An 11,121-nucleotide genomic window follows, 5' to 3' on the forward strand; every position below is an offset into this window, starting at 1 on the left:
ATGGAGTCTCACTTTGTCACCCAGGCTGGAGTGCAGTGGCGTGATCTTGGATCACTGCAACCTCTACCTCCCAGGTTCAAGCGATTCTCCTGCCTCAGCCTCCTGAGTAGCTGGGATTACAGGCGCCTGCCATCATGCTCGGCTAATTTTTGTATTTTTAGTACAGTTGTGGGTTCACCATCTTGGACAGGCTAGTCTTGAACTCCTGACCTCATGATCCACCCACCTCGGCCTTTCGAAGTGTTGAGATAACAGGCGTGAGCCACTGCACCCAGCATAGACATTTTTTTCTTAATTATTACTCACCCATGAAGTTTCAATACCACATATATACTGTATATTTGTTTATATGCTTTACACATATCTATGCTTTAGAAAAAAAAATTTCCTTCAAGAATCAATTTTCTCCTCCTTGTTGCAATGTTGCCACCTTGTGAATCCATGATATAGGTATTCCACATCCTATTTCATATGTGTCCTACTTTTGATATGCCAATACTGCATTACCTATATTTATACATACATTTTGTTTCTGTAGGATATATTTCTAGAATTGAAAGGCTGTGTTCAAAGTTATTATATTTAACATTTAATTGATATTGCTAAAGACTGTGCCAATTATATGCCAATCAATGTATATTGAGAATCTGGCTTCAATTTTTACACTTAAGTCACAAATCCATTTGAAATTTATTCTGGGAATAAGGTAAGGATCTAATTATCTTTCTCCTCTAAATCTAGCTCAATGTACTTATATACTTTACTGGATTCATCTTTTCTTGATGTACTACATATTAAATTTGGTAAGTGCTCTTAGATATATTCAGGCTTTGAATTCTGTTCCATGACTGTTTATTTATTCCATTACCACTCTATGTTTATTATTCTTGTTTTATGCTTTATTATGTAATACAATTTCCCTTTATGAATTCTATTTTCTTGTTTTCTTTTTCATGTTTTTTTTTTCCTCTCAATGAATTTTGGAGTAATTCTGTTTAGTCCCAAACAAGAAAACAACAAAAACAAGCTCTTAAAATACTTTTGGGATTAATATTGGAATTTTACCAAATTTGCAGATTAACTTAGTGAGACTGTAGAATACTTTTAGAGTACCTTATAGAGTTACATTTAAAATAAGACAGAGAAAAAAAGAAATAATGTTGATTTAATGATGTATACTTCTATATTAGAATATTTTGAGCTGTAAATGACAAAAATCCAGGTAAAACCCAAGGTTAAGTATAAAAGACAGTTTATTGGCTCATTCAACGGATAAGTCCAGTGGTAAAACTAGTTTTCAGGCATGTATGGATCTCTGGGTTCAAACAATGTCATCAGGACTTGGTCTCTCTGTCTTCCAGCTTAGCTTCTTTAGCTTCAATATCAGACAAACCTCCATGTGGTTGCAAAGGTGGCCTGTCTGCTCTTGTCTGTATGGTCTTTAGCACCTGCAATGTAACATCAGAGGGAGAGAGGTTTTTTTTTTTTTTTTTTTTTTAATAGTGCCAGCAGGCCAGGTGCGGTGGCTCATGCCTGTAATCCCAGCACTTTGGGAGGCTGAGGTGGGTGGATCACCTGATGTTGGGAGTTCGAGACCAGCCTGACCAACATGAATTAACCCTGTCTTTACTAAAAATAAAAAATTAGCTGGGTGTGGTGGTGCATGCCTATAATCTTAGCTACTTGGGAGGCTGAGGCAGGAGAATCATTTGAACCTGGGAGGCGGAGGTTGCGGTGAGCCGAGATTGTGGTGAGCCAAGATTGTGCCATTGCACTCCAGCCTGGGCAACAAGAGTGAAACTCCGTCTCAAAAATATATATATATAAATAAATAGTGCCAGCAAAAGTACCAATGATGGTTGTCACTGGTCAGGTTTGAATCAAGTGTAGGAATGGGGGCAGTGTGGGCAGTTGGGAATCAGCTTCACTTGAACCAGCTAAGGCTGGTGAGTGGTGGTTTCCTGAAAGGGACATGGAGCAACCGAAAAATCAGGAATTATACACCATAATACCTATTCTGCCTGCCTTGGCCTACCAAAGTGCTGGGATTACAGGTGTGAGCCACAACGCCCTGCTGATAATACCTGTTTATAAAAAGAGGATTTAAAAGCAACATTAGGAAACATTACTAAGTTGAAGTTCTAATACTATTTTTTAGATTATGAAGTTATTTTAGGGCTAAAGGTGAAAAGAAACCAGGCCATTGGGCAGGAAAACATGATGATAGATATTAAAAAGTTACTTGTAATTGAACACTATTTGTCAGAATTATAATGCTTATTCTTGATGTTACTCTTCCTTCATTTCTTGATCTCATCACTGCTTAGATTCTCCAAAATCTTGCTTCATAAATTTGTCCTGTTTTGCAGCTTAATTTTGTCTTCTATTTTTTTCCCCTGCTCCTAAGGAACCCCATTCCCCACCTCCCTAAACAAATCAACAAGCCTCTCAATTCTACTGCTTTTTACAGCTCCTCTTCTTATATTCATTGGCCAATTGTTTAAAGTCATCAGTGATTTCCTTAATCATCAAATCCAATGAACCTGGACCCTCCTTGATGGCTTGCTGTCTCTGTAGTATTTGACAATATTGACTGAACTTTCCTTCTTGAAACCTGGAATCTTAGTTCCTATGAAACCCACTCTCCTGATGTTTCTCTTAGCTTTCTGATGACTTTTTCTCTGTTTACTTTGTTGGTTTTTCTTCTTCACCTTCTTTATATGTGGGTGATTCTCAAGGTTGTGGCTTCAAACTGTTTCACTATTCACTCTTTTTTTTTTTTTTTTTTTTTTGGCAGTTTCAAATACTTTCAAAAGAAGGGTATACACTTTTTTTTTTTTTTTTTTTTTTTTTTTGAGACAAGAGTCTCACTCTGCTGCCTGGGCTGGAGGGCAGTGGCTGCCTCCCCTGCTCAAGTGATTCTCTTGCCTCAGCCTCCCATGTAGCTTGGATTACAGGTGTGCGCCACCACACCCGGCTAATTTTTGTATTTTTGGTAGAGACGGGGTTTTGTCATGTTGGCCAGGCTGGTCTCAAACTCCTGATCTCAAGTGATCCATGTACCTCAGCCTCCCAAAGTGCTGGGATTACAGGCGTGAGCCACCGCACCCAGCCTACATCTTCTATTTAACTGCTTCTGATCAGTTCCTCTCCCAACACCTGTGTGATCTAATCCTAACTATCCACTATCTAGAAAGACAGAGCTTAACTTCTTATAAAAAGATCTTTCCCTTCTGAATCCCATGGTACTTTTTTTTTTTTTAAATGGCACTACTTTAAAACTTGCATTAGCTCCTTATGTGTAAGAGCTTACTTTCTGGCCTATAAAGTCGCTTTTCCTTTTTCTTTTTTTTTTTTTTTTTAAGGAGATGGGGCCCCTGCTCTATAACTTCTTTAAGAAGATTTTCTTCTTTTTAAACTTTTATTTTAGGTTTGGGGGTACACATGAAGGTTTGTTGCAAAGATTATTTCATCACCCATGTATTAAGCCTAGTACTCAATAGTTATTTTTTCTGCTCCTCTCCATGCTCCCATCCTCCACCCTCAAGTAGACCCCAGTGTTTCTTGTTCCCTTAAGATTTTCTAATTCAACTGTGCATCTCCTATACTGTAAAGCACAGCATTTTGTATTTTTTCATTTGTTTATTCAACATACATAAGTACTGACTATGTATTGTGCTAGGAGCTGGGTAAGTGGTTAAAAAAAAACCGTGCTTTCTGCCCTCAGACAGTTGAGAGTCTCGTGAAAATACATATTGTGATATATAATCAATAAAACTTTATTGAAAGAATGAATCTTACATCTTAAACTCCTTTTTCATCTTCTTTCCCCAAACTCCTGACCTACATTCCTGCACCCTTTCCCCTGATAAATCCCACAGATTTCTCAAATCCAGCAGCTGAATTGGATTCATGTGCTATGGATACACATAAATAAGTTTGCCCCATGTTCAAGAAACTCACAATAAAGCACCTTCTCTCCCCAAACCTTCTGCTGATTTTAGTATCAATGTTACTAACTCCTTCTTATTACCAAGGGGAAATCTTGGTATTCTGACTTCTTCCTCTTTCTTCATATTTAATTCTTTAATTCAAGCAATTATCCCTTTTGTTGAGGTCCTTTCACCTACAGCAGAGGTTGAAAATTAGTGACCCATGAATTGTATCTAGCTAGTAGAGGTGTTTTGTTTGTTTTGTGTAATATTATCAAAAATATGATTTTCCTGTTTCTCCTGAAAAATCAGAACATCTGGCAACACTGAGTCCTTATTTTTGCAAGAATTGGCTGGAGTTTTAGATGGGACAGCTCAATCAACTCTAACGTTCTAATCTCTATCACTCCTTGCTTTTGTCACATTCAGTCCATTTCCTCACTTATGAAACTTTCTTAGACCCTAATTTAGGCATCTTGAGTTTGCCATCTCTGGCCTATATGACCATAGGCTGTCAGTAGTGGAAGAGATATTAAAAGATCAACTCGTCTAACAGTCTCCTTCTTCTTCTCCCCACTCTTCAAGAGACGGAGAAATTAGGTCTAAAGAGCTTACATTACCCAATCAATTTCATACAGCTAATGTGTAAGAGGATTCTATAATATGCCATTAGGCCCCCTCCCTCATATGGATTATGTTAAACTTATATTTTCCCTTTGGTTTAGTTGCTAGGAACCTCAGAGCCCAATTTGTGGCACCTCTCTAGTAATTACACGGACCTTTTGGTATGAAGTTTTGGGGTATTAATATACCCCTGGCTTTATTTTGTTTTCCAATTACCTTTGCCTCGGTTTCTCTTCATCATTTTCTCCTATTATAGTGTGTATTTTTTTTTTCCCCAAGCATACTCAATCTTTTATGAAAGAGGTGGGACATCAATACAGGCGTAAACTGTCGGGCTGTATTGTCTGGCTCCCAATTTCTTTCTTTCACCTGTCATTCTGCTTTGGCTACTCACATTCTCTATTTTCCTTGACAGCCAAACTTCTTGAAAGAATTGTCTTCACCTGCTGTGTCCACTTCATCCTGTCTTTTCAATTCACTGTAAACAGATTTAAAGTCTTCAATGCCTTCTTTGTTGCTATGATATTAATACCAAAATTATATTGTATTCATCCATATATGCAGGACACAAAATGGTTTTCCCTAAATTATCTCAACCATGAAAAAATATGCAGAGAAAAAAATTAATAGGTAATGCATGAAAATGTTGTTACTTCTGGGTAGCTGGATGACTGGTGAGATTTTTAAAATTTTAAAAATTTTCCACAATTTTAAAAACAAGCGCATTAGAACACATCCCGATGTAAATTAGAAATTCTCAACTTACATTTTCTAAAACGAGGCAGAAAACTAGAGAAGCGACAGTGAGGAGCCACTGGGCCACACTTCATTTCACCTTAAGACTGACTCAGAGAAAAACAAGAGGGTACGACTCAGATCCCCGGGGCCAGCGGCTGGGCCGCGGGGCACGACTGGATAACCTCTTGTGAAGAAAATCTTAAGAGAGCCCTCACGACCCTTTAGCGCATCCTAAAAGACCTCTGAACGTCTCTGCCTCTCCCGCTAACGGCTCCAAATCGCAGATAACGGTCAATCGCCTCCGGTTGTCCTGGTAACAGCCAACAACCACAATCCCGCCTCCGTAACTCCTCCCGGAACACTGTGCGTCTTAACGCTTCACTTCCGGGTTCCGAGGGCTGACTTCTTGCGGAAGTATCTGCCTGCCCGTCACCTGGCGTTTTCTGGCTGTGTGGCTTTGCCAGACAGAGTGTGGCGTATTCTTGGGCAGAGTCCTGAGGACCCTTTTGTTGTTTCCCCCCGTTTAACAGGACTGGAAAGCTAAGCAAAGGCTTTACTCTCACGGAATTGGATGAATTGGACGTTAGTTTTTAAAAAGCCGAAGGGTACATATGTTAGCTTTATTTAACCATTCCACAATGTATATATATTTCAAAACATGTTGTATACTATAAATATAATTTTTATTTGTCAACTAAAAAACGGCATTAAGTGTTAAAAGCTGTGAAGTCAGAATATAGAGATGAATCTTTGAAATTAGAATGCTTTATTTGGGAAGAAAATAGTAATTTGGGGCATATATGTAGACTGGGGTGGTCTTCGGGATGTCTGAAGAGTGAAGAGGTTAGAGATTTTATAAGAAGGAGAAATGTTACGTATTGGTCTCCAAGAGAGTTTACTGGCACTATTAATGTTTTGGTGGGGTTGGCAAACTGATTACTGAGTGACAGTGGTGGGTAAAATTAGTCTTAGAATTGTAGCAGGCTGTCTTAGTAGCCTTTAGATTAAATTGGTTTTAAGTGTTAGCAGGCAGTTTCAGCAGCCAGGCCTGTAGAGAATTATATTTTTCAAGTGATATTTGTGACCTGAATGTTTTTTCTCTCTGGCCTCTTCACTCTTTAACTGGTATGACAACAGTGACTCGATTTATATGATCAACTTTCACAGCTGAAAGGTGGTAAACTCTTTACAATTATATGTAATTTATTTGTTACTGTGATAGATTTATGCAATTTTAAATAATTTAGTTCCCATTAAAAAAGCAATTATTTTTGCTTTAGAAAATGAAGGCCAAAAAAACCCCCAAAACACAAAACCTCCAAATCCTACCCATTTAAGGACAACCAATGTGAATACTTTGTAGGAGTCTTCCAGACCCTGTCTATGAATTATAGTAAGTACAAATTCAAAATGGAATCATACTGTATATGCTAGTTTGGAACTTAAAAAACTTTTTTTTTTGAGACAAAGTTTTACTGTGTTGCCCAGGCTGGAGTGTAGTGGCCCAGTATCGGCTTACTGCAACCTCTCTGCCACCTGGGCTCAAGCAATTCTCCTGCCTCAGTCTCCTGAGTAGCTTGGGATTATAGGTGGCGCCACCACAGCCAGCTAATTTTTGCATTTTTAGTAGAGATGAGGTTTCACCATGTTGGTCAGGCTGGTCTCGAACTCCTGATCCCAAGTGATCTGCCTTCCTCGGTCTCCCAAAGTGCTGGGATTACAGGCTTGAGCCACCCGCACCCAGCCTGAAATTTTTTTTTTTTTGAGCTGTTGTCTTGCTCTGTCGCCCAGGCTGGAGTGCAATGGCACAATCCCGACTCACTGAGGCAGGATAATCGCTTGAACCCAGGAGGCAGAGGTTGCAGTCAGTCGGGATGGTGCCACTGCACTCTAGCCTGGGTGACAGAGCAAGACTCTGGCTCAAAAAAAAAAAAAAAAAAACAAAACTCCCAAAAAATTTTAATGAACATATTTTGTTTAAAAAAGACACTTAACATGGTTGTATATATTCCATTATACCTCTTGTTGGATATTTAAACAATTGATGTCTTCCCCCGCTGCCCCTTTTTTTTGAGGAGGAGGTGTCTTGCTGTATCACACAGGCTGGTCTTGAACTTCTGGGCTCAGGCAGTCCTCCTACCTCAGCCTCCCAAATAGCTATGATTACCTGTCACTGGCCTGGCCGTTTTTGCTCTCAATTAGTGCTGCAGTGGGGAAATGAAAATCCTTATAGCTAAATCTTTGCCCTTGCTCTAATTTCTTTGTGGTAATTCTTTTTCTTTTTAAAACTCACTTGTATTTGCACTTCATTATCTCTTCCTTAATGTGTTTTTATTCCATACCTATGTCTTTATACTGTATACAGATGAAGTTACACATGGCATCCAAAGCCCACTTGATTTTTTAAAGTTTATTTTTCTGATTATAAAGGTAATACATGCTTATCGAGGAACATTAGAAAATTTCAGGAGAATGTAACAAAAAAATTCCAATACCTAGACAACCATTGATACTGTGGTATGAATTTTTTTCTGTCTGTTTCTTCAACAATGAGTATTGAAAGAGTTTTAGCTAATTTAGTAAGGAAATGTTGCGGCTTTTGGTTTGTACTTTTTTACTTATTCCTGTAGCTGAAGGGTATTGCAAATAGTATCCAGAAATAAAGCCACATACCTACAACCAACTGATCTTAGACAATGACAACAAAAATATATAATGGGAAAAGACACTCTATTTAATGAATGGTGCTGGACAAAGTGGATAGACATGCAGAGGAATGAAACTGGACCCCTTTCTTTCACCATATACCAAAATTAACTCAAGATGGATTAGAGTTAAATTTAAGACCTGAAACAGTAAAAACCCTAGAAGAAAACCTAGGAAAAACTCTTGTGGACATTGACCTAGGCAAATAATTTATGAGCAAGTCCTCAAAAGCAAATGCAACAAAAACAAAAACAGACAAATGAGTTTCATTAAGCTAAAAAGCTTCTGCATAGTAAGATAAAGAATCAAATAACCTACAGAATGGAAGAACATATTTACAAACTGTGCATCCAACAAAGGACTAATATCCAGAATCTACAAGGAACTCAACCAGAAAAAACTAAATAACCCTATTCAAAAGTGGGCAAAAGACAGGAATAGACATTTCTCAAAAGAAGACATACAAGTGGCTAATAAACATGATAAAATTCTCAACATCACTAATCATCAGAGAAATGCAGATTAAAACCACGGTGAGATACCATCTTGCACCAGTCAGAATGACTATTATTAAAAAGTCAAAAAACAACCCGATATTGATGAGAATTCAGAAAAAAGAGATTGCCTATACACTGTTGGTGGGAATGTAAATTAGTATAACCTCTGTGGAAACTAGTATGGCGATTTCTCAAAGAACTAAAAATAGAACTACCATTTGACCCAGCAATCTCACTACTGGCTACCCAAAGGAAAACAAATTATGACTGGGTGTGGTGGCTCATGCTTGTAATCCTAGAGCTTTGGGAGGCTGAGGCAGGAGGATCACTTGATGCCAGGAGTTTGAGACCAGCCTGAGCAATATAGCAAAAAACCTCCATCTCTACAAAAAATTAAAAAGTTAACCAGACAAGATGGTGCATGCCAGTAGTTCTAGCTACTTGAGAGACTGAGGTGGTAGGATTGCTTAAGCCCAAGAGTTCAAGGCTGTGGTGAGCTATGATTACACCACTGCACTCCAGCCTGGGTGACAGGGCAAGAACCTGTCTCTGAAAAAGAAAAAAAAAAAAATTGTTATGACAAAAAGACAAATACATAGAATCAACCATCAACCTAAGTGTTCACCAATAGATGGTTAAAGAAAATGTGGTATGTGTACACCATGGAATACTATGCAGCTATAAAAATAATGAAATCATGTCTTTTGCAGCAACATGGATGGAGCTGGGGGCCATTATCCTAAGTGAAATAACTCAGAAGCGGAAAATCAAACACCCCATGTTCTCACTTATAAGTGGAAGCTAAAGATTGGGTGCACGTGGACATACAGAGGGCAATAATAGACACTGGGGACTCCAAAAGTGGGGAGAGTGGGAGTGGAAGGGTGAGGGTTGAAAAATTAACTATTGGGTACAATGTTCACTGTTTGGGTGATGGGTACACTAGAAGCCCAGACCTCACCACTACACAATATATCTGTATAATAAACCTACACATAAACCACCTGAATCTATGTATTAAAAAAGAAAGCATGAAAAAAAAATCCAAATAGTATTTCAAATGTGTATAGGCTATGGTCCATTTCTAGGCATATCTAGCCTGCCTTCAGTATTCCAAACTAATCACACTGAACTGTAATGGCTTAGTTTTCCATATGTGTGTTTTAGTTCTATAACTGGATTGAAAGCTAGTTGTGTGGTCCTAGATAAATTATTGAATTTTGCTGAGCCCACTTTATCTGCAAATTAGAGATAATACTTTGCAGGGTTGTAGTGAGGATTAGAAATAATGTATCCAAGGTGAGTTTAATTAAAAAGTAGTTACTTTTTTTTTTTACTTCTGGCTTTAGTAGTCTATGTACATAGGAGTTGTTTGTATTTGTATAATATTCCAAATGAATGACTATCCTAGCATCCCACTTAATTTAGATATTGAGCATCTATGACACATAAAGCACTGTTCATAACCCTAAAGGCCTGGTGAGCCTATATTATTCAGATATGTTTCTTACATAAACCACATGCTGCTCTTCATCTTTAGCAATTTTCTTAGTCATGTGTTTCCTCAGTCTCTTAACACCTTGCCTGGCCCATCATAGTAGGTGCTGAATAAATGTGTGAACTGAGTGGAATAATTTAGTAGGAAAAGAGAAACACACAAATTGGATAAAACCTGGCAGGCTACGATGAAAATGATTAACAGGTACAAAGTACTTTGTACATTGGGAGATCAGGAGACATTAATTTTGATTAAGGTATCTGGGAATGCCCTGTGGAGTAGGCAGATTTGACTTGGGCCCCAATCATAGCGGCTGAGGCAAGGAGCTTAAAGATGGAAATGACAGTATGAGTTAAGGCTGAGAGGTAGAAGTAAACAGGGTGCGCTTTGTTATCGGGGAGTTACTGGTGGGGGGTGGGGCAGAAGAGTAGGGTAAGCGAATGGGTACCGATGAGAAGAAAAAATGTAGTTGGTTCCTACATTTTGAGGATTTTGATGTGACTGGTCATTCTTTATAGTTTTAAAACGTTTCTGAAAAACACTGCTTTCAATATGGCCAGAGGCATCTTTGGGCAGAGTGGATCTGAGGGATGGCAGGGGTCGGGAAAGTGGCGGGCCAGAGATGACAACTGGCTTGCCCCGGAAGAAGGCAGGGAGTGGGAGGATGGCCGAGACCTTCGGCGGCACAAGAGCAGTTAGTGGCCAATATTCGCCCTGAGGTGAGGAAGGAGTGTCTGCGAGGAGGCGGGACACCCTTAGCAGCTCAGCAGGCAGCAAGAAGCTACAGAACAACGCTTATAAAGACATGTCACCCACACTGGGAGGGCAGCAGCGAAGTCCGCGGCCGCCGGGGTGTTGCCTTTGAGGGAAGTCGCAAGACCCAGCTCCGCCCAACAGCCTCGGGCCCCCTCGCCCCGCCCCTCCCCTCCCCGCCCCTCCCCTCCCCGCCCCTCCCCGCCCCGCCCCTCCCCCGCCCCGCCCCTCCCCGCCCCTCCCCTCCCCGCCCCCTCCCCTCCCCGCCCCCGCCCCGCCCCCGCCCCCGCCCCCGCCCCGCCCCATGCCCTTGCCCCGCCCCGCCCCATGCCCTTGCCCCCGCCCCGCCCCATGTCCTTGCCCCCGCCCCTCG

At 40.1% G+C, this 11,121-nt stretch overlaps 1 long non-coding RNA gene across 1 annotated transcript; it reads right to left on the minus strand.

The window, feature by feature from the left end:
• Positions 1 to 1,235: 1,235 nt before the first annotated feature.
• Positions 1,236 to 5,681, minus strand: LOC129010386 (uncharacterized). Its single transcript, XR_008492988.2, has 3 exons — positions 5,323 to 5,681; positions 4,951 to 5,034; positions 1,236 to 1,448 (listed from the first exon to the last, which is right to left on the minus strand). It is a non-coding gene; the product is annotated as an uncharacterized LOC129010386 (long non-coding RNA).
• Positions 5,682 to 11,121: the final 5,440 nt, after the last annotated feature.

The sequence above is a fragment of the Pongo pygmaeus genome, chromosome 10 (genome assembly GCF_028885625.2).
Source record: "Pongo pygmaeus isolate AG05252 chromosome 10, NHGRI_mPonPyg2-v2.0_pri, whole genome shotgun sequence".
Taxonomy (NCBI): domain Eukaryota; kingdom Metazoa; phylum Chordata; class Mammalia; order Primates; family Hominidae; genus Pongo; species Pongo pygmaeus.